Raw genomic sequence first — 24,986 nt, 5'->3', positions numbered from 1 at the left:
CCATAAAAAGCACACTAAATAAATAGGTCTAGTGGAAAGGAGGTATTTGATGTCACATGCAACGGAAAAAGCTGCTTGCAACATAAACGCAGAGAGGATGCAGATTTCTGTATCTGCAAGGGTTTATTCCAGTGGCATCACAATGGCTGATTAGTAAGGAAAGGGGAAATTCACTTTTGGGGCGTTCTTAATCCTGCTCTTTGTCTATCCTAAGTTTTCTCTGTAGCACATTTCATTGCTCTTCTATATCAAAAAACAATAGAAGAAACTACATTTTGGTGGAAACCGCAGTTGGGCACTTATCTCCACCAGCTGAAACCGTCCTCAGTTAAGCCTTTTAATCTGCCATCTCATCAGCCTGTGCATTTGTTTGATAGATGGCTCCGTTGCCTCTGGCCTGTCATATTGTTATTTGCTTTGAACTCGAAACATCTGGGTGGCAAAGACTGTAGCTGTCTAATATTGTTTTTTTAGTGTTTGAATATACAGAAAAATACGTAAAAAATCTTCTGCTCATCAAGATGATTAAGAACAACTAGTCCTGTGTGTTGAAAGGAAAATCAACCTCATAAGCTTGGTAAACAAAGAGAAACAAAGGTTGACCCGCGTCACCGTCCTCTGTCCCCTACAGAGCGTGGCACGCTGAGTGCTCTCAAGTGTATTTAAAACCACCATAAATGCCATAGGTTCCTTCACTGCCTTGCATTTTCTTCCTGGTTTAACTGGAGATGCTTCCACTTCCCTTTGCTTCATGCTCATTAATAATTTTCCAAGTTCTCGTTTTTCTTATCCCTCTGAAAGTACACTTCCTATATTAAAAGGTAATGAACACGTGTTCAGGAAATAGCAAAGAGCTGAATTTATACTTTTATTGAATTTATATTTTATGTTTACATTTTCTGATTACAATCAAAAGGGTAGCTGGTATTTCATGTACTTCTTAAGGAAAGAAAGTCAGGGTTGGGCCTCTTCAAAAATTAAAATGTATCTGAAAACTGAAGATTTTAGTTGAACATCCAGACATATCTTTGTAATGTCAAATATACGGAAAAGAGGATTCAAGCAAGAGGGAACTGCGTGGTCGCAGGCATTATGTCACCCTGATGTGCTCAGACAATATACGTCTGTGTGACTAGAGAGCAGGATAGGTGGCATTTGGTGGCATTGTAGCATCAGACTTTAGCCAAAGTCTTCCTTTGCCATGTAAAGAAGTTTGGGTTTTGTCTCCAAGGCGATTGTAGAACTCCTACTGTAAGGATTTTTTTCACGGAAATGACATAATGCTATTAGCATTTTAATGTTTAAAATATTGTTCTGGCAACAGTATGAAGAATAGATTGGTAAGGAAGTAATACTGAAGGCTTTTGCAATATTCCAGACAAAAATAATTATTAAGGTTATGGGGTGGAGAAAAGGAAGCAGAGACAAGCAATAGTAAGTAGCTGTAGCACTAACAGAATTGGGAGCTGCTTTGGTGAAGGAGAAAGAGGAAGGGAAGAATCTAGAATAATCCTAGGTTCTTGCCTTGGGCAACAGAGTAGGTGGTAGCACATTTTCCCAAATAGGCAATACAGGAAAAAAAATATATAGTTTTTGTGTGTGTGTGTGTGTGTGTTTTTTTTGTTTGTTTGTTTTGTTTTTTCACGGAAATGAAAAGGAGGGTGGTGATTAGGGGAGATGATAGTACATTTTTCTAGGCATAGAAAATATCTTATAGGTACCTATAAGATATCTAAAGAAGTTATGTTTACTAGAATGGTACTAAGGTACTAAGAGCAGAGACCTTGCTGGTTCCGTTCAACCAATCAGACATGTGGCTTTCAAAATAATCATTTTTAGAACCTCCTCTGATGTCCACCAAGACCATTTTACAACCAGAAATATGGTGATTGTGGTCCACTCCCAAAGGAGTGATTGCAAAAATCTGACTAAAATTCCTCATGGTCTTACTACTCTTTGTTAACAGATATTAGCAAGGTTGTTTGTTGACTGGCCGAAAAGCAGAAACTGCACAATAAATCTCTGAAGTGGTCAGACTGGGCAGAATGAATGATAAAGTCATAGCGTTGGCGTGAGTTTCTGATATTGTTTAATCAGACATGTGGCTTTCAAGTTGCCATTGAAATGGTTAGGAGAGCCAAGTGTAATTGCTGTGATCTACATATACATAAAAAATTCTAAAGGGATTGTTGCATTAGCACGAGAAGCAGTGAGAAGTAGATAGCTCAAGTAGAAATCTGGAAAAGACATTAAGAAAAAAAAAAAGAAGAAGAAGAAAAACCTAGTAAATGGCTCTGCTACTTAGGAAAGTTGGAACAAATCTTCCTCGCTGGAGAAGCTTGAATTACCTGCCTAGCCCTTTAAGCATTTTCATGTACAAATCAAACACAGATGGCCCATTACGTTTATGACCTCCTGTCAATTACTCTAGATGGAGCATGCATTAATTATTGAAATATTTTCATTGTATACAAGTTTTTAGTGGTTACATTGCCACAGATAATTTCAACTTTCTGGTTAGAAACTGGTCTAAACAATTTTATTTACAAGAATTAATCTCTTGAATGTAGTAAAAACTACAAATACAGTAGTGGATTTTTCTTTTTCCATTTAACAAAACTAACCTAGAAATCCTGGGCCTCTATCTTTGGAAGTCAGTGTTATGTTAGCGTTGCATACAATACATAAACTCTGCCAAAATCTATTACAATTGTAGTAAATTTTGATTATAGGCGTTGTTTGTTATTTACGTCTATAAGATAAACATAATATTAGGAATAGCCCTCTTCTATTCGATGTGTCAATTACATCCATAAAATACGTTGTTTTGTAAATAGTAAAACAAAAATTTTTTAAAAGACTAAACTTGGTTTAAGCTTCAAATTGTTGCATCTACTTTAGTTCAAGTCAGGAAACACTTTAGATTATGTGAAAAGTCCACAGAGTGTTTAGATTTTGTAATGTGCCACTAGTTTTTGTCTGGCATGGCACACAAAATCCTGGGGCCATTTAACTGTCAAAGAACAACAGAACAGAACGGAACATTCCCATGAAACCACACTTGCAGAGAGTGTGAAGAAACACTTTGAGGAAACAGAGAAAGACATGTAGTTTCTGTCACTCTGGAAGGAAGCTATTCATTCAGCAAATATCAATTGAGCACCTACTATGCGCAGGGAAATTTTCTAGGCATTTGGAGTACATTGAGGAACAAAACAAAACAAAACAAAAAATAAAATTGATCGCCTCCTTTATTTACCTTTGCACAGAGAGAGAAGCTGAAGGTTAGAGAGGTGAGCTGACTAACCCAGGGTCAGCCAGTGAGAAGGTGTGGACGCCACAGTAAGAGCTCAGGCAGCCAGAGACCATGTTTTTGACCCAACATCACTCTCAAGCCTTTATTATTTCCAACTCACCTTTTCCAGGCTCAGTGGCCTATTAATCTGGGTCTTTGAGAAGTGAATACTTAAATGTAGTTAGCTGGACTTTCTTCAGGAGAAGTCTTAAGTTAGGCAGAGTCACCCTAAAAAAAAAAAAAAAAAAAAAAAAAAAAAAAAAAAAAAAGGTTGTCTATATCTCTTCTCTCAAAAATTATAGAAAAGAATGTTTAGGCAAAGAATGGGACAAATGAGATTAGCATCACAGGAATGCTGATTTCACAGCCCAGTGGGATGAGGGGGCCCCTGGGGGCAGCAGGCAAAGTCAACATGCAATCTTTGGCTCCTTTCTCTGGCCAAAGCCAAACAGGTCTTGAAAAATTTAATTCTAGCGAGGCACAAATGGAGGGGGCTGAAGGCACTCTGTGATCCATCGCGATAGGTTTGCACACAGTAGGAGAGACCAATTCTCACCCAGCTCGATGCCACTAAGGCTAAAAAACTATGGTCCCCTCTAGAATCCTGTAAGGGGATTTAGCATATGTGTCAGGTGAAAATCATGTACCAGTGATCAATGCTTTGATATTGGGCCCCTCTCACAGACATTCATAGGAAACACTGCTAATGAGGAGAATTCACGTTAAAATGAATGTCATATTAGTTAAGAGCTGTTTCATAAATTTGGGATGATAATTTTGCCAAATGGCAAAGTAGTGTATTTTCCTACCACTGATAATGAAACTCTCCCAAGTTTATTTAGCTCTTCATACTTTTTAAAAACTTTTTTGCTGTTGGTGAAAGAGAGAGGGTCAGATGGCTTGTCTGAGGTCACATCAGATTTGACAGAGAACAGCCTAGAATGTTTCCTGGTTTACTCCAGGCACTGAACACTCTTTAGGGCGTCTTCTTATTTGATCCTCACCGAAACAGATAGAGAAGGTGTTACCATGTCCACTGACCCCATGAGACTGGGGCACAGAGTGAGTCAGTGCCCAATTCTGTTCCAAGTGGCATCCCTGAGGATACAAAGTCCACTGAGGGTGCGTTGGTGAGAAGGAGGATATGGGCAGGAGAACCTAAGGCCAGCAGCCGCAGCGTCACCTGGGAGCCTCTCGGGAGTAAAGAATCTCACCCCACCTAGGCATAGGGACTCCGAACACCCCCTTTCCTCTACACAGTTCAGTTTAAAGAACACTGGTCTGTGGCATCCCTCTTCTACTGTACATTCACCTCGTGAGGACAAAAAATAGGTCGGCGTGACATAGACCAGTCTTAGTGAGCCCATGAGGGGTCCACGCGAGCTCTGCTTCCATCTCTAGCTTCCTTCCCAGTCTAATACTCGAGATTTCCATCACCCTCCGATAAAGCATTCCAGAATAGCCAGTTAAATTCTGTCGAACCTCAACATCAGATTCAAGGACTATGCAGTGTCTGGAGCATTTCCAAAGCTCACCTTCGAAAGATCTGGGAAAGCAAACCGCCATCTGCACATCTCTAAATGTCCAACCATCCTCCCAGGTCCCACTGTTCCTCAGAAACGTAGTAAAATACGTGGGCAAGTGCATCTACTCGTTTCCTTTGCCCCTCGTAAGGCCCACCAAGGTCCGAGAGTCAGGTGTGTTCACAGCTGCTGGCAAAGCTTGTGTGAAGTTCCTTGAGTAGAATCAAGACAGCTTCTCCTTGTTTGCAAAGTCTGTACTCTTCCCGATCCAGGACAAGCCCTCCAGCTGGTATCCTGGGATAAGGGAGGAAGGAATTCTCCTCCAGTCTAGCTCTCTCCGCTCAGCTAGGAGCAATACTGCTGGGGTAACACTGGGATTTTTATATCCATCCATTATGACAACAGTCAAAGAAATAAAATTACTTGCAATCTACCATCCCAACAAGTTCATGGTCCATATACATGTAAAGTTAACTTTAGGTATGGGTTTGCTTTTTAACTTTCCTTAAGAGTACATCATAAACCCTTTTTTAATAGTGCTCTAGACTTCATTCCATTTTAATGTCTGCGTGATATTGCAATATTGATGTGCTATGTGTATATAATCAATCTAACGCCTGGACACATATAGCTGGCTTCCAATTATTCATTATTAGAAATAAATTCTAAAAGCCAACTTTAGAGATTTTAGAGATTCGATCCCAATATTCAATCCCAGTGTGCTTAGATTTATTTATCTTTTCTAATATTTGACAGTTATCCTTAAAGAATAGCAAAGGCTGGCCCACGGCCAGGATTACTTAGCTAACTTCCATTAGTATAATATCGTAAGAGTATATACCATTAGTCACGAGGGGGAACAGGCAGAAAAGTATAAAGAAAACTATAAAAGATCATTCCTTTTTATCTTCAAAATCAGCTGAAAGTACATGTTCTCCTAAGAGAACCCAAAGGATCATTTTCATCTGTTAATTACTAGAGGTAATATAGACTAAATATGTTATTAATGTGTATGGCGCTAGCTTCCCTGTACTTAAAGGTTCTGAGTTACAGACAGTTCATAGTAGGCCATTTCCTGATTAGATGCCTGCGCTGTGGTAGAGCTAAATAGAGACTTGCTGTAGCCGAATATTTTAATACAACTAGCATCTGATTACTCTGTCACTTTCTGTTTTAGATGGTAGACAAGAAAACACAGAATGGCCTTAACCTTTATGTAGATTCCACGACTCCAGCCATTTCACATAGAGCTGGCCCAACATCTGTCTGACTTCTGTCCCCCGCCCCGTCCCACTCCCCCCCCCCGCCATTCAAGTACCTGTCGTTGTCCCCCAATAATGCTGACACTCGTTTTGGAGCCGGAGAGAAGACAGTGGAAGCCACAGGTAATAATCCAACTTTCCAAGGTCATTCCTGGAGTTGAGGAAAGGCATGGCAGGCCATGGGGAAAGCAGAGACAGAAAAGTTTAAGGCAGTGAGACTGTTTCGTTCTGCTAAGTAAAAGATACATAAAGGAAAAGGAGAAAATGCATTTTAAAAGACTGGTTTGAAGACACGTCGTGGAGGACTTTGAAGGGCAAGACAAAGAGTCTGGAGAATAAGAAATAATTTTAAGCAAGAGCAAATCAAAACCAGATTTGTGCTCTGTAAAGACGGAGCTGGGTAAAATGGATGGAAGAGAGAAGGGCATACAGAGACAAAGTGGCAATGGAGCTCCCAGAATGGTGAGAAGCTGGTAGGGAGGTCTGGATGAAGAGGCAGGAATGAGAACAGAGAGGGACGTGGGTGTCAGAGGCTACAGAAAGGAGCAGAAACCACTGTGTGAAGGGACAGGAGAGCAGTTCTTGGCAACGTCCCCAGGACCACCTCCTTCCAGCGCCCTCGGTCCCAAGCGGCCACCATGTTGTTAAAAGGCCATCTTCCCAAACAGTAAAAGTCTGTAGACCTCAGGTATAAAACTGGCTGAAACTGTTGTCTGAATTTGGACACTAATTCTCTGATTGAAATGGAAATGCATTACTGATTTTATCAACACAGTTATGGAGGACTCAGGGTATGGTTGGGTTTTTGGACCGAGTCCCCCCCAGTCTCTGAGTATCTAACCATCTCAGTGGACCTGAACAACCCAATGTCTAAACATCAGGCCAGTGATCAGGCTGCTGCGTGCCCTGGAAGAAGGAAAACTCAGTGGGAAAGGCCCTTGGGATGGAGAAAAACAGGCAGAGTTTTAACAAAGAAGAAGAGTGGCAGGGAGGTTTGAGTAGAGTTGAGAAAAGTTGTCTCAGAGAGTCTGGTAGGACTTTCGTTTAAAATTAAAATTACTAGATGATTTGGCAGTAAGGATTAAAACACAAAATCCACATACTCAGCCATGTCACTTTATGTGACATGCTAGAAAAATACTCGTGGCATGAGTATTATGAGTATTACGTATGTGAGTGTATGAGAAATACTTGAGTACATAGGAAGTATGACAAGATATGCACTAAAGCTGGAAGGAATCTACGTGCATATTGCATGGGAATGACTCTGGGAGCAGTGAGATAGCCACGCCGTGGGAAATTCTCGAAACATTCAGAAAGAATGATGCGTATCTGTTTCTACTGACTAACAAGGTGAGACCTCCAAGACCCCAATGAGTGAGAACGTCAAGTGCACAGTGTCTCTCCAGTGTGACACATGGTTTAGAGGTTCGCTTGGATGGAAAAGGGGAAGGTGGGCAGTCGGGGCAGGGAGTACTTACCTTCTAATGTTTGAATATTTACAAAGAGAGCAAGTGTGTGGTTATTGGTTTGCGTTTCCAATTTTATTTGAACATTTTAAATTCCTTGCTCCTAAGGTATTGCTTTTCAGATATCTGATCTTACATCAGAGACGTCTTTCCCCTAAATTGATTCACTTTTTAAAAAAAAAATGAGGCACTGGTTTAATCCAAAAATTAATGATTGAATAGTGATAGAAAGATAGATGATACATAGATAGATAGATGATAGATAGATAGATAGATAGATGATAGATAGACAGACAGACAGACAGACAGACAGACAGACAGACGGATGGATGATGATAGATAGAGATAGGCAGACAGACAAACAAACCTCCCATTGGCTAATCCCCATTAGAACTACCAGTTTTGTGCAGGATTACCAAGACAATTCTATTCAATATAACTGTGCGCCTCCCCCACAGCTTAATAATACAGCCAAATAAATATCAAATGGCATGCCAGTAAACTGCCACGGCAGGAACGTCTCTGTGTGTATGTCATATTTAAAAGGGAGCGTGAAGCATCATACCTGCCTGAGAGGAGGTCCTCGAATCGAGCCGATGGAAAATCAGAACTATATAATCTCCCCCGGAGTTTTATTCCCTGAAATATTTTTTTTTTTTTTTGGAATAAGGGGGGGAGTTCAGAAAGAAATGAAAGCCAATTATTTTCTAAATTAGAAACTTTGTCTACAGTACCTTTATATTGGCTCCAATTTTAGAGCACCAGGTAGAGCTAATGCGATTTTAATATAGTTTAGCAGACGGTGATTATTGCAAGGTCTTCTTTTGCCCCCTTAGGACTTTTTCACTTAGGAACTTGATGGTGTTTGAGGTAAAGTGTTATAAGAGGGACTCTAGCACATGCCAGAAAAGAAAATATTAACCCACTGTGTAGCCAAGAGCTGGATTAATCTTTTGAGCAATTCAGAAGAGAATCGGAACGTGAACCCTAGAAGCCCGTTCACATATTCTGAAAAGTGCTCAAATATCTCTACTTGCAACCGGCCACTTGGGTGGATTTTTAAGTATTTGGGTCCGATTGCTTTGCCTCCTTCATTCAAAAGCAAATTTTCATGTAAGTCATTTTTATTTTGCATGTGTTTGAAAGTAACAAGCACCGACACAAGTTTTTAAAAATATGTGTGTATTTTTGTGAGCCTAACGTTGAATACAGTCTGCCTTGCTGAGCACTCTGGGAAGAGGGTGTTTAATAAATAACTTTGCAGTGAAAAGGCCTTGAAAACTTCCTCTAAACATTAGACCCATGCTTTCTTTCTGAAACACATTAACAGCCTGCAGAAAGCTCAGAGATGCTGGTGATTCTGTCAGGCTGACTTCAGAATCCCTGACATTTCACGTGCATGAAAGGGTTTGCGCACATGCTCCACCCATCCCCACCCCTCCCCACCCTGTCCCTGCTCTCTGCCCACCCCCACCCCCACCTCTACCCCCAGCCAGTGTTTGGAGATCATGTTGACTGCAATTCTCCTGGAGAGAAAGATTGATAAAGCAAAGCAACCGGAGTTATTTCCTATGCATGAAATTGATTAAATGCTTCACTAAATGGCTTATAAATTTGCTTCTCATATTTCTGTCACCCACTGAAAAGATTACAGAAACTCTACATATAACCATGTTGTATACAATACCAAATTACAAAAGGTTGTAAAAACTAATGTTTTGTTTAAAGTTTTGAGCAGGACCATATGCCTTCAGTGACCTTGAGTAAGCTATTTTAATTCAAAACATTTCAGAGATTAGAAAGGGGAGAAATATTCAACTCCATAACCAACCAGATGAGTGGTGGGTAGACCTCACTTAACTGTTGCACTTCTGCTCCATACAGGGGCGTAGAGTGAAGCGCCTCCTGCCAACGCCTGGGTCTCCAAAACTTTTCCCAGCACATGTGGTGTCACCAAGGATATCGTTACAAAGGAGATAGAAAACGGGGCTCGAAGACCTCCCGAAGTTGAGTTTGCTCTATTATTTTTAGTTCAGAGACACATCCTAATGAATTCTGAGTCTCGCATGGCCTTGTAGGACTACAGAGAAAAGCTGACAAGTATTAGCCCGGGTGGTGGGATTATTTTATTTTTAGGTTGTTTTGTTTGTTTGTTTTTAATCTTTCACATGTCAGTGACGTGCTGTGCTCTCTTCCATGTGAGAATTCCATCCAACTCTTGTGCAACAATTGGGGGGATTTTAGCAAACAAGCGATTTATAGGCAAACATGTGACCTACAGATGTTACTGGGGAAACTAATCCCTTTCTTAACATGGCCTTAAAAGTACCTTTACTTCTGCAGGAAAAATGATATTCTTTCATAACATTTATAAGACATCATGTCCCCAGCAAGAATTAACATTTGGCGTTAACACACAGCTCTGGCAAGCACTTCAAGAGAACGAGTTTTACAACCAAGGATGTGCTTAAGATCCGACTGGCCTGACCTCTGTGGTACACGTCCCCAACCTCCTGTCACCTTCAGGGATAGCCAGTGTGGGAACCAAGATGCTGCCACTGCCACGGCCATCTGGAACCCAGCGAGGTGACATAACCAGGGCAGTTGTGTGAAAAGGGGAGTTTCCGTGAACTTTCTGAGTACATGGACAGAGTTGCAATGGAATTAGCTCTCGTTTGTGAAAATATAACGTAATCTCACTAGTAAAATCAAGGCTTTTTTCTTTTTTTTTTTTTAATGAGTACCTGTTCTGGGAGATACGCCAATAATTCAGGGATGATTTAACCAGACCATCAACAGCTGGACGACTTATTTAACTCTTTGGTGATGTTACATGAACCTTCCTGTTGGCTTCAAGCCACCACGTAATTAATGTTGACGCCTGGCACAGAGGGTTTCATAAATTATAACAAAGAAAGAGGCTTCTTATTAACAACCCAGAATAACTAGCTTCTGCCCGTCGGTGTATACCACCTTAAAAGGTGTCAATCCACGTTTCCTGAAGTGTAGTCCTCGGGACACTAATTCTACAAGATTACTCTTTATAAAAGAGTTTTGCTGATCAAATGGGAAACTCTCTCCTGGGGTATAGTCATGTGTGAGAGGCCGCTGCTGCAAACAATCTGATTTAACTCAGTTTCAGCTAGAGTTTCTCACTTGACCCCAGATTTTTTTTTCCCCACTGACTCTATTCCCTAAGCTGTACTCCACATCCTGTGACTATATATATATATATATATATATATATATATATATATATATATATATATATATTATCATTGACATTCATTATTATTCAGCTTCAGCTTCAGGTGTACAGTGCAGTGGTCAGGCACCTACACGGTCCATGAAGTGGTCTCCCTAATGAGACAAGTGTCCATCGGATACCCTATAAAATCTTTACAACATTATTGATTATATTCCCCAAACTGTCTTTCTTATCTCCATGGCTTTTATTTTATTTTATTTTTTTATTATTATTAAGGCTTAGAACCTTGCAATTGTTCTTTGAAACATACTCTGGGAAACACTGGTTTAAACCTACTACACGTCTGGCAGACTTGTCCACCTCTTTTGAAAGTTTGTCCGGCTCTGGGCTGCCCCTTCTATAAGATGCTCAGCCAAAAGTAAGATAATTCCCTGACCACACGGCAAGAAGGCCTTCATCGCTCCCCTTTCCCTGAGATACGGTGGCTCTGGGCCGTGCGCCTTTCCTCTCCTCATTAGCATGGTTGTGTGTTCTGTGCTATTTGCTCACTACTCAATCCAAGAGCCATTCGGCATCAAATGCCCTGATGAATATTAGTTACAGTGATGAGTAAGTAAATGCTTCACATACATTGATTTTTCTTGGATTCTTTTTTGTCTCTTAAGATGACGAACAAATCCACTTTCCCTTTCCAGTTTCCATAACAGACAAAAGTTTATTCTTTCATTTCTATAGTCAGAGTCACTCAAGCATCAGGGTCACTCAGGGAAACATAGTGGTGGGCAAGAGAATGAGCGTGACATGATTGTGGAGATAAGCTGGGATCTGCCCTCATCTAAACTTGTAACTAAATCATCTGTGCACGTCAGCCTCTTGGCGAGTACGAGTAACAAATTGCCCACGAGCAGCCTCGGGGTGACGGATGATGGCACTGCATTGCAACCCCTTGACTCTATGGCCTTGGTTCCCAAACCAAGTGACTATATATATGTATAAAATTATACATATATATAGTGTATATATATGGTGTAACAGCGGCCGTATTAAAACACAGATCTCTGAGCCACACCCCCAGAGTGTCCGATCCAGCCAGTCTAGGTGGGCCTGAGAATTTGCGTTTCTAGCAAGCTCCCCAGCGGTGCTGATGCTGCTGCTGGTCAGGGATCCCACTCTGGGAATTACAGCTGGACAGCAGTCCCGAAGCTGCCTGGTCAAAGTTCCCAGCGCCAAGCGACAGCCTGACATAGAATCTCTAGGAAGGAGACTCAGGAATCTGTATTTTCAGTAAACTCCCCAAGCGACTCAAAACATCTAGGTCTGGACCACTTCAGCCAGAGACGCAGGGCTTGCGTTTTAGATCAGGGCCTCGGGTCTCGAACCCCTACCTGCATCTGAGCATAGGGCGTCTCCCGACCGGAGGCCTCTTCAAAGTGCAGGGAGACTGAAGCCCTGTGCATGCCTCCTCCAATAACTTGTCTGGTAATTGGCATATTGATTGCTAATGTCATCATGTTTTAGTATATATAAACCCCTCACTCTATGACACAGCCCCCAACAATCCAAAAAGTCATTGTTTATTCATTGCAACTCCCAAACTGGCCCTTGTCACTGGCTGCTGGAGGGCTAGCTGATAAAAATCAGCAAATCATTGGATGCACACATTCTTAACATGACTGACCCATGACATCTCCGAGGGCAGCCAGGGAGCCTGTCATTACAGTACAATACTTTTCTTTCTTCCTCCTTATCTAGCCCCAGATGACTTTGAGATTTTTATTAACTCATTAATGACTGAAGATGTCATTAGAGCTAGTGGAAGGTTTTTGTTTTTTTTTTAATTTTCTTTTTTTTTTCCTTAAGTGGGAATAATGTACAGTTCGCTCATGGTGGGAGGGGACAAGCTCATTGATGAAACAGCTAAGACAAACGAAGGGAGAGACCCTTTTCCTTTATTAGAATTTGAAATCTGATTGACAGGTCCTGGGATTGAAGATCTGCAGACAGAAATACCATGTGGCTTCAGAAATATGTTGAGTAAGAAAAACAAGGCAATGTGATAAGGAAATAGCCACCCATAAAATTCAGCAATTCCTATTGTGTTGTGGACCCAATCTTAACCTAACAGCTAAGTTGTTTTATTTTGTTTTAATTCGGAGTAAGGCTACTGAAACCTCTAAATGTTTCTCAACCTACACATTCATTAAACCGTATCTTGTTTCTGCCTGCCTTTAATTTTCACATCTGCAGAATTGCTTTTAAAAATCAAATTAGATCTTTTGAAGGCACTTAAATTGCAACAACCTTATGTTTTTTTATATACTCTTGGGTTTCAGCCTTGTCTTCTGGGTTGTGTGTCCAATTAATGGCATATCTCAAGGAAGGACTAATCATTTCGAAAACTTGAGAACAGAAAAAGCAAGCAGACTATTTTCATTATAACTGATTGGATTGAGAATAAGCTACAGAGGAAATGTTCAAGAATTATGATAACTTTTCTTAGATGAGATCACAAAAAAATGTCAGTCACATAAGGTGCTTTTCATGGCAATGAAAGCTTTGAAGTCCTGTTTGAGTTGATTCATTTTCGGGGTTCAGCCTCGGGCATGTCAGAAGTCTCCTTAGAGACTAGGCTTACGCTGACTTTATCAGTCTGTATAATTCACTTGGCAAAGAAAACGTCTATTATTAGATGTATCTCATATGTTACTAAGTGTTTACAAAATTTTACTATTGTCAAAATGCATTGTAAATTAACGGACCCTCATAACACGTGGAAAAACTACTCCCCAGGAGAGAAAATTGTCTGAAGACCTAAAAAGATTTTTGCCCAAGGAAATTGCTGTCAGTCAACTATGACCAAGATTTAAATATGCTTGAAGGCCAGTTTTAGTCTAGCATCACCTAATTACATCTTTCTTTCTGTATTTATTTGCCTAGTGGAGAATTTTATTCATTAGATGTTATGTTCAGTAGAAAAATTAGTTAATATTTGCAGATTAACTAAATACAATAATCTTATCTAATTCAGCAATAACGGTATTAGTTTTCTTCCCACCTTTCTGTACGTGATGCCAAAAACCTGGGAGAAAAACAGTCAAAACCCCAGATGCTTTTAAAGACCCAGATGTCAAGTAAATAAAACATCAAGGATTTTTACTAATTTTTTTCGATTTTCATCCAGATGTTTAGTGTCATATGGACACAGTCTGAATCTTTCAGTCATAACCACCGTGTCCTTTAATATCATTTACCAATATTTGAAAAACTTCTTCACCAAATTATCTCTAAAAATGCTGTTTAATTCATTCACAGTGTGGTGTGGGGGGGTGGGGAACACAAAGATATTTTTTTCCGGAACAAAACTATAATGCCCAGTAGACTCATAACATAAGAGAACCAGCCAGAATGGTGCCCACGTCTTTATGTTGGAAAACACTTCCTATCTGCGCTTTTAAATGATGGAAGATAATTCAACTTAAATGGTTGGAATGGCAACTTAATTTTAATTGACCTGCATGTGCTAATTTCAATTCTAGTAATAGCTTGGGAGAGTAACAGGCTCTCAAGACTAAATGAGGGCCATCTTTTCAGTGGGCCCCTTTCCCAACTTATTCACTTATTACTAAATCCCAAACAAGAAGATTTGACCTTTTAGAAACAATGTCTGCTCTGGTGACTTTGGGTACATAGAAGCACTGGCCCGAGGATTTAAAGACTTGACATTGGATCCCAGCACTTCGATTTTCTAACTGTGTGGCCACTTAAACTCTGAGCCTCAATTCTCTCTTCTTTAAGATCGGACTAAGAACCCTGCCTCCAGTTAACCTGAAGATCTAATAAAAGAACTTTGGAATGACAAAAAGCTGCAAATATAAAACCATCATTAATATATAAAATATTTTATCATTAATTTTATGTATTAGCAATATGTTAATATTACTATGTAAAAATATCGCTAGTGCTAATATGGAATTCGGGGGCTCAGTAGAGATAACCATGCTCAGAAAGATCTGGTCAACTATTTACCAGTTACAAAGGATATACAGGAATGACTATATCCTTACAAAACAATACCAGACTCTACCTATCCCCTCCCTGCACTTCACCTACCTGAATGGAGAAATCGTTTTAGAGATACTCTCTTTTCAGTAACTAAATAAACAAATCATAGAGCCCATTAATTGGGTCTGTATTACATAGGGCGTGTCTGCCAATCTAGACCTGTTTCCTTGGCCAACTGGTCGACTTAACTTTCATGGGCTCATACACTCTCCGGGCCAAATCGCAGACTCAGGCCTTTGCATACAGCAACTTTGTGGCTGCTAAATATTCAAACAGACCTCATAGTTTCTAACAAGGGAGATTGCTTTCTTGCTTGCTTTTGTTGTTGTTGTTGTGGCTGTTGGTAAAATGTACATCCTGGGAAGTTGTCATGAAAGAACTGGCCAACTTTCCTCCCCACAGTATAAGAGAGTTTCTAGTGCAAAATCAACTCATGTTCTTTTAAAATGCTAACACTAAAAATCTTTCAAGCATTTTAATCTTACGCTTTTTTGTCACAACTCCAAGATATTTGGAAAAAAAAAAAACTCAAAACTTTTCAGTTCTACTTTTAAGCTATGGGAAGCTTCTTGAAGTACAAAAAAAGAAATAACATTAATAAAATGAAGACAACGTAGTTAACGTTAAATTAAATTTAAAAAAAAGAGATCTGCAGTGTCAGAATGCCACAATAAACAAAGCTCACACATTAAGAAATTTCCTTAAAAGTTTAGTCCAACTTTTTTCTCGATTATGTGTCTATAGAGAAGATGAGATAAATAATCAAGTTTTAGTTCCTCAACTTTTCAAAGTCACAAATCGCTCATTAGCATGTTGCTATATTTGAACACTTGCTCTGAAGAGCCAAAAATCAATACAAAAGGAAACCATAATAATAAAAGGAAAGATTTCTATGGTCATAATAGGGAAAGGTGTGTGAGCTGGAAGAAAGTACAGTACAGAAGCCCATGACAAGTCATGATAAATGGGTCGTTATAAAATTCATGTTTAGGCAGCACCAGGCCGGGGATAATGCCATTCGTCATGGCAACACTAGCCCGCTAATGAGCCCTCATTGCATATTCATGTATGTGGTGTTTCTTCTCTCCCTCCCACCCTGAACTGGTGCCTGGAAATATCTCCAGCTCAAACTGAAGCTCAGTTTAGGCCTCTTCCACCTCCTCCTCCTTCTTCTTCTTCTTCTTCTTTTTATTTGCTATGTTGCAGCAATTACACTGTAAAAGTGCTGCCCGAGATTGATTGCTCTGATCTGTAGTTCAATTGTAAATTAGAATACACATCCCCCCAGGGACACACGGCCCCTATTTGTGATTAAGAAAAAAGCCCCATAATAGACTAATAGCTAAAGTTCCCTCTCTTTTACTTTCAGGCAATTAGCTTGATGAAATGGCCTCTTTTTGTGTACCCTGGAAGTGTAAACCGATATCATAATGAAGTATATGGTGTTTATTCTATTATTTTCACCTTGCCGGGTATGCAGGAATACATAAGCAATGGCTGCTTTGTCTGGTACGTTTACTGATTCACAAGTAAACTATTTCTTAAAGATACAGTGTGTGGGCTCGGAGGCTTGAGTTAAGCAAACCCTCACTGTGGGGTAACCTCCATGCAGAGGACTCTTCTGTTACAGAAGAGGAAAAACAACAACAACAACACTAATTTCCCAGGGAGGGGAGAGAGCAGGAATCTGACATTCAAGGGCCATCCAGGTACTGAGCTGCTCTGGGGTGAATGGGGTGACAAAATACAAATGGCAGCACTCAGGGTCAGTGAGGTCACGCAGTGGCTTTATGCCCAGCGAGACTCCCCCTGACCAGAATGAGCTCCTCAACTCCCCGGTCCGTTGTGGAACACCGACTCATGGCAGCCCTACACCTTTTGTATGTTATACAGCCATTTTTCAGTGAGCTGCACAACCACCCACCCTCCAAAAAAAGTCGTATCTTTTCAAGATCCAGAACTTTGATCTCATAAGTTGACCAGGACACATTCCTCAGCTTCCTCCGTGCACCAGCTGACAGAGGTTTGGACCAGTCGGCCCATGAGCTCAATCACGTGTGGAGGTGGAGCATTTCCAAAGCTGTTGGTCTTCTTCTTAGGCAATATTTGAACATTTGCTTTCTTCTTATTCATGAGGGTCTCGAGAGTAAAGGGAAAAAATGGTGTCCCTACTGCCATGATAGAAATAGAAAGAAAGAAAACAAAAAATCTCTCTGGGTCTGCAGTGGTTGGTGGTGGGTTACTTATCAAGATGTTCGTGAATGTCCAATTCTAATTCCAGTTCCCTTCCACTAGTCAATAACCAGTTTCTACCACCCACCACATACTTCCTGGGCTTGTGTTGTCTGAATAAACCCATCCCTCTCCTCTTCTATATGAACCCTGTTGGAGTTCCTAGAGAAAACCCCTTTTAAAACAAAAAGATCTCATTTTTTAATACTGAATTGGATGTGAATTTTCAGATTTGTTATATTTTTTTCAATTAATGCATGAGATAGTCTTTTGTTCCGTATAAAACATATTTGCGTTTCTTCCCAGTTACTCTCGCCGTTTCCTGGTTAAATAAAACCTTCGGAGAAAGTTTATTACTATATCCTGGAAAGTGATACTAATGCTATATGATTTCCAAAAATAATACAAAATGAGTTCCCCAGAAATAGTTCAGGAAAATTCACTCGATACCTTTCTTGCTGAAAATCTAGAGGTGTTTTTTTTAACCAGTCTTCATTTGGGGTTGACTTCCTCTTTAATTTTTACAACACTGAACTGCCGTATAGATTATAAACCTGCAACGTAATACATGTACATTTCCATTCCTCCTAGAAAGGTTTGGATGTCTGGCTGCCATATTTGAACTATGCTGTTGTAAACTTTCAAGCGACATTGAGACGTAGAGTACTTGTCACATTTTTTAAGAGTACATTTATTCTATAACAATAATGCCTCATACTTACAGAGTGCTTCGTAATTTTTGAAGTTCTTTCCTATAAATTACATCATATAAATAGTCCTGTGAGATAAATAAATAATTTTATTATCACCCTAAAGTTTGCGGGCAGAGGAATTGAGGCTCAGAGAGGTTAAGTAACTTGCCTCAAGTCACAAACCAGTAAGTGCAAAGTGGAACCTTGTCCCCAGGCCTTTAACTCCAAAATCTGAGCTCCTTCTGGCAGGCCATGCTTCCTCTTTACTAGCTACACATTCACCATAAGCAGACTCTCACAGCTCCTGCCACAAACAAATCTTGTGATCTTTCTTTTTACCTGGACAAGACTAACATATGACTATAAAGACACACACACACCCCTTGTTAAAAACTTACAAAGAAAGTGATGGCATTCACATTGCAATGTTACCTACCAACCTGAATTTAAGATAAATCATCTATATTTGATTACAAATATACGCTTACATTGGGTAGAGAGCCACAAAAATTGAAGCAACTATCTAAATAATTCAAATTTGAGGGACTGGTTGAGGACCACTCTCTTCAAGAGACATGGGTTTGCATCCACATTTCCCAGAGATTTCTGCTGAGTGTTTTCACCCAGTGTTTCTCCAAGACCTTTGTGCATGCTACCCCCATTGCCCCACCCTTACCTCGTGTCACATTTTCCCGCCGAACTGACTCAGCTCTGACCATCAACCTAGAATCAGCTCAGAGATCACTTCTTCATGCAGATGGCACCTGACTTCTACCTGTGTCCCTGTTCGACATACCTTTTCGATCTGATCTCCACAAATGAGCCCACTTCACCCCAGTAACAGCCTCTCCCGTCTTGAAGCCAGTGAAGACAGGATTTGGCTCTAGAATCCGGCAGATACAAACTCTTTCCAGGGAGGGCCCGCCATACCCCAGGATCCCTGTCACACCAAAATGCCATGCTCAGAGCCCTGTAACCCTGTAATTAGTAAACCAGCTCTAGGCTGTTGTTTGCAAAGAATGGCCACCGCTTTGATGAGGGACAGGCTACTGACCAGGGTTTACCCCTTGTTGGCATGGCCTGGAAATGACAACTACATAGAAGCCATGGGCAAAATGAAAGGTGAAATCACATCAGCCGTGATTTCCTATGAAAAACTATTGCTGCCTGAACATGAGAAACCCCAGAAATGAGCCCCAAACAAATGATCCCAAAACAGTGTACAAATGTGTCCACATCCCAGATCTGACATTACCTAAACTCCTGGGAGAAGTGGAGGATGTGTCATTATGTCATTTCCTGCACCCCTTGACCTGGGAACCCCCACCCGCTAGAGCACTCTGTTGTCGTTACTTGGTAATGGTCTTCTCTCCTTCACTCGGTAGTGAGATCCACACACCAGAAGACACATACGTCTTATTGACCATTTTTATGGCTAATGCCTGGTACGGTGGCTGTCACTTGTTTGTTTCATGTGCTGTGGCATACCACACTGTGTTGTACTCGTTGGCATGTTTTTCTCTCTCCTTATGTGAGCTCTTTGAGAGCAGGGTCAGTGCCGCCATCTTTGTCTCTCCAGTTGGCCCTCGATAAAGGACTTTTTTTTCCGTTCATTAATATACGGATAAAGCAATCAATATAAAGCCTCTTCATTAATGCCAACAACTCGACCTCCTCTTTAGTCAGCCACAGGATGTATAAAACCACATCATCTGAGACTCTTGCACACACACTGTCAGTACTCATTGGAGAGACACTGGTGGTTAGTGCATTTCTACACACGTATCAATATAGACCCAACAAGAGAAAGCACAGGAGAACTGCTGAAGTCCAGAGAAAGCCTATAACTGGTTAGCAGCTCCTTACTGTTGACAAGGTACTATGGTTACGTGAGATGTTAATTTAGGGGGAAACTGAATGAAAGAAGTAAGGCTCTCGCTGAATTATTTTTACAACTTCTTGTGAGTTTTAAAACTGTTCTAAAATATTATAACTTCTTTAAAATAAACAAAACATATTTTTGTTCTTACATTTATACATCTTTATACATTTTTTACTTTTATATTCATATATTTTTATCGTCACAGATACTTCTAGAACAGATTGCATAATATTTTTCTAGAAAGAGAAAAATGGCAATAATTAAATGATGCTATCACGTACCACACAGCATACAGGAAAGGTAATGCCCTAATTCCAAGCAGAGTTCTTCTGGTCTGGCCAGGTTGGCATTTTAAATATGCTGGGAGAGAAGAGCAGTGCCTTACTTTTGCCTGATTCAAGCATGTCCTCCAAACGATGTTTTCATAAACAAAGGGCCGACATCTATGATCTTGACTTCCCTCCTTTCCCTTTTATCCCAACTCAGGTCCATAACAAGTATTTCTGCTCTCTTCTGCAGACTCTAGGTTTAGGAAGAGAGAGAGAGCAATTACAAGCTGCAGGGAACAGTGAGTGAAAAATTCACACAAAGCCAGAGCGCTTTTACACTTCTTTCTACTTAGCATTGTCCTTTCAAGAAAAAAATGTCAGTTTTAGAAAGAGATGTTTTAAATAAATAAGGTTGGTGTTTACTCTCCAACAATGTTACTGGGGTTTTAAGTTATGGGTTTAAGAGCCCAGGGAGAACAATGTGGGTCATTACATCAAAAATCTGAAGCATAGTAGGCAATTTTTCTACTATTACGAGATCTGAAAACCACCAACAAGAAATCCATATGCGTATAGATGTAGCTAAAAGACCAATTTATCTTAACTGCTTAAACATATAAGTTCAGTAAGGACTTCCAAAGCAGAAAGAGCTGCAATTTCCAATACTACTCAATTACTAAGCTTTCTGTAATCCATATGAGGATAATTACCCTGTTTCCCCGAAAATAAGACCTAGCCAGACAATCAGCTCTAATGCATCTTTTGGAGCAAAAATTAATATAAAACCTAATGTTATATATTATATTATACCCAGTATTATATTATATTATATTATATTATATTATATTATATTATACCCAGTCTTGTAGTAAAATAAGACCAGGTCTTATGTTAATTTTTGCTCCAAAAGACTCATTAGAGCTGATTGTCCGGCTAGGTCTTATTTTCAGGGAAACACGGTATGAAAACGCCTGCAGATATTACAAACATAAAGTCAAATTCAAAAAATGTATGACATTCCCCAAAGTCTCCCTTCTTTTCCTGAAAACTGCATATGCTTTAGTAGGTATATCTAAGAAGTGTACCTGCTCAGAAGTCCCTGTAGTTTTGTTTTAATTTAAACCTCTTTAAATTAAGTTTAGCTCAAGGTATGGTACTGCAGTGTCATCTCAGGCTTATCCAGAAAAGATTGTGAAGGATACAGTATGATAACCAGATGCCAGAAAAGAATGCCTCTCTGATTGCTAGAAACGCTCATTAGAGGAGGGCATCCATCTTTACTTCTTCAGGATAACATCCACGAGCTGTAAAGACAGAGTTCCACCCAATAAAGGAAAAGGGGGGGGGGGGGGAATGCAAGAATGTTTTTTGTTTTGTTTTGTTCTTAATATCTGGCTTATTGACTCATGAATCAAAGATGAAGAAACTGTAATTACCTCTGGTTCTATCAGAACTGAGAGATTTCTTCTACACAATCTTTTGTGTGGCGGTCACACAGCTTTCTTCCAAAGCAAATTCACTTTAAAATATCCCGAAAGAGATAAAATACCCACAAGATTCGGCAGCTCTTTAATGCTTGCCATGGGCCAAATCGTGCAATTAGGATCAGTCACTTTAAGTGCTGAAGTCGTATAATGCTAATAGATCACTTTATAATGTGAGCAGTTTTTAAAAGTCGTATTTAATTTTCCATTATTACTGTACTGAATGGTAGTGTGTCCATCATAGATTCTTAAGTCCGGGGGTGGGGGGCGGGGGGGTGGGAGGGGGGCAGACTGCTGCTTGCTGACACATTGCTCGATTCTGGTTTCAATTCTCAGAGACCTGAATTAGACCTCTAAAATAGACCACATTTCAAGTTTCTTCCTAAATGTGTTTATTTTTATTTCCAAACCAAATGATGAGGGCGCCTTTTGGTTTCTTAATTATTTTATTTCAAAAAAATATGGATTGAGCCAAAAGCTCCGATGATGTGTGTGTGTGTGTGTGTGTGTGTGTGTGTGTGTGAGTGTGCGCGCGCGCGCGCACGTGTGTGGTTTTCGGAAAGAAAATGAAATGAACCATAAAATAAGCCCTTAACAGTAACCTAAGAAATGAAACAAAATCATTTACAACACATGGGATTGTTGTAGGATATGTCAAGATTAGATGGTTTAAGGAAGCACTCCTGAATGTGGAAGCAATTATAATGAAATTCATGACTCATTAGCAAACATTCCATATTGTGTTTCTCATTTCTGAGTCAATGTTAACTAGGAAATACAGACTTCGGATTTAGCTGTTTCACTGGCCTCAGTGCTAGGTTACAGGTAGTAGGACCCTACAATGATACCAAGCAAAGACCGCCCGGTTTCAAAGCTCTTCGTTTCTCAGTTGGAGGCAATTCGGTCCTGGAGGACCAAAATAACCTCCAAAGTGTATTGGTCAGAATTAAGTGGGTGCTGGGAGGGCTGTCTGTAAATGTAGAGTAAGAATTGCATGGTGCAAATACGCACCGGCGAATGTCGATGGGAATCTCACACACACGTTGCTTGGTATGCAACATGGCTGGTGAACTCAAGTACCCAAGACTCTGTGTAATGGGAACCAGATGTCTAGCAGAGAGAGAAAAATATTTTATAGCAATAAATGTGACATTGACTCTTAAAGGGTTTGCCGCTGTTAAACAACTTCCCAGTCTGATTTTCCCTCATATTTTCAAATAGTGTAAGTAGATTGTATGCAGAATTTGTTTTCAGATTTTTAACAGAGAAAGTGTTTAACGTGCCACAAAGTTCTAAAATGCATACATAAGGAGAAATGATCTGCAAAAGACAATTTGGAAATGCATTCATTTATGAAAGCACTGGGCTCAGCAATGCAAAATATCTATATTAAGGCAAATAAAGCATAATTCCGCCTGCCCTTTAGAAACTTAAAAATATACGAGATGCGATAAGATGTGCGCAACGATTGTGCGGACATGGAAAGAGACGCAAAATTCAGAGGAGGAAGAGGGGATTCCTATGGCTCGCAGGTCCCGTGAAGGGTCCTCCTCCTCCATGTATCCCCTCAACCAGCCCCTTCTGCCCTGGGAAAGACCCTGCACTGCCTTGCCCAGTCCCAGCAGTGGTGTCCCCGCACCTCTGCTCTCAGCCTCCCCCACCCACTCCCAGTGCAGCCCTCACTGTGCCTCTGGGGTCATGTTCAGAAGCCCCGAGATCCGCTGGGTAGGACAGCATCCTAGTAACTGAGTTGCCACCTCTGTAGTTAGGCCTGGGGTCCACTTCCTGCTGGTGACCTTGGGGAAGGTCACTCAACCAACCTCCTTCTCCCTGCACTTTCTCTGCGGTTAGGTGAGGATAATGAAAGTCCATGCCCCATGGGTTTGGTGTAAGGATTTAATGAGATTCTGCACATAGCATGCTTTGCAAGGTGCTACCGCGGAGTCCAGAGTCAGAAGAAACTCTTTCAGCTGTTTTCCTATCTACCATCAGATCCAGTTTTCATAGGACAAAACCTGAAGTCCTGAGGGTGGCACGTGATATTATAGCTCCAGATCCCAATAGCGTCTGATTTAATCCTAAGGAAACAGAAGGTGCTGACTTAGCTGGAGCCCGATGTCCCCCCTCCCCAGGTCCGGTCAGCTTGAGGGAGCAGAGGTTACAGTTCAGTAACAACTGATTCTATAAAATAGCAAAAGGCTGGCAGGAAAGCACTGCCCATCTAAGTAGGAATTCTGTCTTTTGTAAGTAAAAACCATAAATACAGAGAGAAAAAGATGGGAAGCCCCCACCCCAAGGTATTAACAATGTTGACATCTACATTTGCCTTCTTATTTTTGCTTCTCTGCGTGTTCCAAATTGCCCACAGTGGACATGCGTCACTTTTGTTAAGGGGAGAAAAGGGGCCCAACCTCCAAGAGGATGAAAAAATGAACGTCTAGAATGAACGATACTTGAAGACCAAATGTAGACACTTTGGAACACACAGAGAAGCAAAGAGGAGAAGACAAATGTTGCAGATTTAAACATTGTGAATACCTTAGTGTGGTCCTTTCCATGTTTTTTCTCTCTGCATTTATGGCTTTCACTCACATTTACTACTAACTACATTCTGCCTGTGGCCTCTGTGTATGGAAGGGTTCCTCTCCTGCCCCCTTTGGTACATGCTTCTCTATCTATCACCTTGCTCTTCTGAAGAATAGATTTTTCACTGCTCTTCATTGATGACGTAATTGACGGTCGTAGCGCCCATAGACAGGAAGCTCTTGGAGATTGGGAGGTGGGGACAGCTGACATCGTGATTGGGCACTTGAGCAGTTCTAAGACTTGTCCACAAGTCCTGCAGTGCTCCTCAGATCCAGAGGACGGGGGTCTGTGTGCCCTTGAGTGAGTGGCCTGAGTGAGTGGTGGGCCAGTAGAAGGTGTGCCGTGGCTAGTCCGTAAGGGACACGTTAGCTTTCACCTTGTTCTCCTGGACACTCGTCCTTGGAGCCTTGAGTGGCCAGGAGAGAAGTGCAAGGATGAGATGCTGTGACGCTCAGACCACACGCAACGACCAGGCGTGCCAGCTGATGGCCCCAGCTGAGGTCGCAACACGTGTGAGTGACAGGTGGCTCTCGCCTCAGCCACCATCAGACCTCGTCCCCATGAAAGGCTGCATGGGAGCCCTCAGTTGTACGCAGTCGTCGCTCAGAACCGTGACAGATGATACTGCTCATTGTGGTTTTAAGCGAGTAAATTTCACAGTCATCTGTCATACAGAAATAGGTAACTGGAACAGACATAGCTGGCTCTCAACAAGTGGCTGTTCAGTTTGATTCAACAGCAGATAAGGGAAGGCATCGTTTTCTCCAGCTTTCCTTCCTGATTTTCTGTTCCATAGTCAGGCTCTCCTTATATCCTGACCTCCTCCCCACTCGTATTCTTTTTCTCTCTCTCACTCTAGGTGAATCCAGAACTCTCCCCTTCCTTTTCATGGCCAGGGCAGTTATAGAAGAGAGATTGACCATCCAGATAACCAGGGCTCGCTCTATTCCTATAAAAGGCTTCCGTTTTCTCTCTCGGTGGGAAAAGAAAACAAGCCCAAGTCATTAAAAAAATGAACTGTT

The 24,986-nt window shown here is 40.9% G+C and overlaps 1 protein-coding gene and 1 long non-coding RNA gene across 13 annotated transcripts in view; one reads left to right on the top strand and one right to left on the bottom strand.

Annotated features, from left to right (window-relative positions):
* LOC141568278 (uncharacterized) overlaps nucleotides 1–24,986 on the bottom strand; it is a 79,584-nt gene that overhangs the window by 15,948 nt on the left and 38,650 nt on the right. For 2 of the 12 annotated variants that reach the window (XR_012491391.1, XR_012491392.1), the window contains exons 4-6: nucleotides 20,011–20,147; nucleotides 6,137–6,231; nucleotides 3,417–5,112 (exon numbers count right to left, since the gene is read on the bottom strand). This is a non-coding gene — a long non-coding RNA (uncharacterized LOC141568278). Of the gene's footprint in view, nucleotides 1–3,233; nucleotides 5,113–6,136; nucleotides 6,232–20,010; nucleotides 20,148–20,979; nucleotides 21,199–24,986 lie in introns of those variants that run through there. The other 10 variants (XR_012491394.1, XR_012491395.1, XR_012491388.1 and 7 more) reach the window with 9 other exon arrangements.
* Nucleotides 1–24,986, top strand: part of LOC109444957 (uncharacterized) — a 69,724-nt gene that overhangs the window by 10,744 nt on the left and 33,994 nt on the right. The gene's annotated exons all lie outside the window — the stretch shown is intronic.

Source organism: Rhinolophus sinicus, linkage group LG13 (assembly GCF_036562045.2).
Source record: "Rhinolophus sinicus isolate RSC01 linkage group LG13, ASM3656204v1, whole genome shotgun sequence".
NCBI lineage: Eukaryota > Metazoa > Chordata > Mammalia > Chiroptera > Rhinolophidae > Rhinolophus > Rhinolophus sinicus.
The sequence above is the reverse complement of the archived record's forward strand: the minus strand, read 5'-3'. Positions and strand labels throughout refer to the sequence as shown.